Source organism: Callospermophilus lateralis, unplaced genomic scaffold, assembly GCF_048772815.1.
Source record: "Callospermophilus lateralis isolate mCalLat2 unplaced genomic scaffold, mCalLat2.hap1 Scaffold_123, whole genome shotgun sequence".
NCBI lineage: Eukaryota > Metazoa > Chordata > Mammalia > Rodentia > Sciuridae > Callospermophilus > Callospermophilus lateralis.
In genome coordinates this window covers 3,031,089-3,034,676 of record NW_027512416.1, presented here as the reverse complement: position 1 = coordinate 3,034,676, position 3,588 = coordinate 3,031,089, and the positions used below count along the sequence as shown (strand labels likewise).

Sequence of the window (3,588 nt, the reverse complement as noted above, 5' to 3'; positions counted from 1 at the left end):
TAGATAGAAAAACTATCTATTTTGGATATTGATTATATCAGTATAATTTCAAGGACTATAACACACACACACTCATAACAAATGTTAATATATTATTAGTGGCACAGAATGTTAACTTGAGGCAGCTCTGCTCATGTGGGGCAAGGAGTATATAAAAAGTCTCTGTAACTTCCCTCAATTTTTCTATGAATCTAATTTTTTCTCTTAAAATTAAAAAAGAGAGATCCATATATCTCAAGACATAAAATAAATAGTATCTACATCTTGCTCAGAAAATCTTTAAATATATGAATACTCTAAATTTATGTATACAAAATTAATACTTAAATGAAAATTTAGATCATTGAATTATTCTGACTATGAATGAAGTTAAATGTAATATATCCTTTGTTCCAGTTATTTTACTCATAGATTTAAGTTTAGAGCAATTTTTTAAAAAAGTTTGGAAAAAAACATAGACATGATTGCTTTATTTTGGCATTGTTCACAGAAATGCCAGAATTAGAGATAATCAGGAGAAGTTGGAGACAATGTTAAGATAATTATACTGCATTTGTACAATTTCAAATGTATAAAATTGAATTATAGCTATATGAATTAAGCACAGAAGACTTATTTAGTGAGACATATTTATATTTATCCAAGTACATACATAAAACTCATTAGAAATCTGCATAAACAGAGAAGTGGGCATTAGGGATGAAGGATAAGAAAAAGGTGAGTTAGGAGAATAGCATGAGACAAAATGCAGAAATTCATGAGATGACCCCTGTGCACCTGAGATGAACACAAAAGAGAAACAACTAAAAATTTATTTACCTAAATAAAAATCATTTCACCATTTATCAATCATTTTATCCTATTAGGAAAATAAAGTATACACATTTATTTGTTTATTATTATTTTTGTACTTAAGCTGGAGAAAGAAAATAATGAAAAGACTCTTTCTCAAGGTAACTCAGAGAGTGGAAAAGTATAAATAAAGCAATGATCATGGATGATTTCTTGAGTAATGGTTCATCACCATTTTCTCTCATTAGAGTAAATACAAGAGGAAAAATGTTAGGAAATTAAGAAAAGTATAAAATCACCCCAGAGGAATAATATGCAGTGAAAATAATTCTTCTATTTATCTCTAGTGGCAAATGTCAAAGAATTATTTTACAAAGAAGCAAAAAGGAGGAGAAATATCTGAATTTTCTTTGACGGATTTCTTTTTCTATTTTAACTTGATTATGCAGCAGAAATGGATTTCTCATTTTGAAACCAACAAAGGGTGGCATTTTGGCCTTCTCACTATGACCTTGTGTGGATTTTCTATTTGCATATTCCATCTCAAGTGCAGTATTTCTCAGTATCAAGGACTAGATACACAGCAGAGCTGTGCTGCTCAATGTATCATCTGTTCACAATGGTTTTGCATAATGGCTCTATGTTGCTTGGAGATGTGCACTTAATTGCAGCAATCCATAAAATACTCTGTAATGCTCCGCACCTTAATTAGCTCTTCCACATATTAAGGGGATGCAAGGAGAGGGAAAATTCATCTAGATGTTAAAGGAGAATTCACATAGTTTTTCCTCAACTGATATGTCATAAAATATTAAATGACATTTCCTTTACTCTTAAGAACTTTTTGAAGAGTAAAGTATGAATAAATTCTACACATCTTTTGCCACAGTGGGAGGGGAATAGTTAATTTAAAACAAGGGCAAACTGAGGAAAAATTATCCTATCCTAATGTCAAATTTAATGCATGTGCTCTTTACCTTGGCTTTCAAAATTGAAAATTAGCATAGATATCTGGACATACTATCTTAATAAGAACATCATTAATTATAATATTCTTTAAAGATCACTGTAGAGCCACAGTTGGTTTTAATTTCATATTTAGAAATATCAATTTTAGCTGTTTAATTTGATAAGGTAAAACATATAGAGAAAAAAACCTATAATGATAACACAGGAATTTTTATTAAAAATTTCAAATTTATTAAAATTTGTCTATGCTCAATCTTTGTCAGTGCTAGATTTTTTTCTATTTTATAAAAATAAATTTTGAAACATATTTCTGATAGGATTTAAAATGCAAACAAGTAATATTAAAGATACACCAAGATATTATTGACATATAGTGTTAGCATCTCTTTGAGGCACTATATATTCTAAATAATTTTTTATTTTATCTAAGTCTCAAAACTTTATGATGTAAATATTTTTAAGCAAAATTCATAGAAAGAATCTATGGCATCAAAAAGGTTAAGAAACTTGATAGGGCATAAATACTAAATGGCACAAATACTAAATCTGGCACTGACAAAGACTGAGCAGAGATATTTAGTTTGATTCTGAGTACTGAAAGGAGAATAGCAATAAGGATGGTCAGAATCGAGAAGGACATAGATAAGTTTATATAACTTCCTGTTTTACACTAAAATGCATACTTCAAGTGAACTTCTCAAGTACATTTAGTTTGAAATATGTTAGAACTTCATACATGTCCATTGATAAATGAAATTGATAACTGAATTATAACAGAATGAAAGGTTCAGAAAAAATGGAAAAAATAGCAGAAAAGAAGTATTCAGACCATTCTTTTAGTTATTTTCCTGACATCAAATTTCTTTGTATATCATGAAGTTATGATATGATTATGGTAAAATTATGATATGATTCAATCTGTTATACTAACCAAGATATAATTGCATGGATTTTATGACCTATATAAAAAAGAATTAAACTTTAATCATTTATTTCATCATGACAACAATCTTTAATATAACTTATAAAAATAGAATAAATATACTTTTGGTTCATAAGTGTGATGATTATTGGGTGTTCATGTGGCTGGTGTGGGAGATGTGCCTTGCTCTACATCTTGTCACTACATCTGCACATTACTTATCTGTTGTCAAAAAAAGGCTAAGGAAGGTATTTTATTAGGTAAATTTAAACTCCTTCCTTCTCTCTTGAGTTCTTATTTCTTTTTAATAAGTGATATAATTCCACCTTACTCTGATCTCTCTGCCTGGGGCCCATGAGCCACCCTAGAAATTGTCTAAAAAGAACAAAAAGAATTATCTTTCTTATTACCTTCCAATACATATCACATACTGTCCTGTTCAATTTTCAATTTAACATACTGTCTTGTTCAATTTTCAATTTTTTTATTTTTTATTTTTTTTACAATTCTAAACCAACTAAAGGATGAAGTCTAACTCTAAATAATGACATATCTGAACTTTCTTGATCTCTTTACCCTCTTCACATAATTCCAGTATATTATATTTTCACTTCCCTAAACACAGTTGCTTCAAAATATGTTCAGGCCTCATATCCTGGATAAAAATTTACAGAATAGCCCTGAAAAACTACCCTAAACTGTTTAATTATTGTATTTTGCACATAAAAGTGAACACAAATTTTTCATTATGTGGATTTACCATTTTCAGAATGTTAATAGTATTTGTATGAATGTCAATGTTAATTTTTTCTTACAAGCATAAATACCAAAAGAAATTGATAAAAAAATCTTTAAAATTATTAAGGTACCAAGTAATTATAACAAAACTAATGTTTCATTTACAC

At 28.6% G+C, this 3,588-nt stretch overlaps 1 pseudogene; it reads left to right on the top strand.

Moving 5' to 3' along the window:
- Positions 1–2,802: 2,802 nt before the first annotated feature.
- LOC143387405 (small nucleolar RNA U13) lies at positions 2,803–2,911 on the top strand (annotated as a pseudogene).
- The last annotated feature ends 677 nt before the right edge of the window (positions 2,912–3,588 follow it).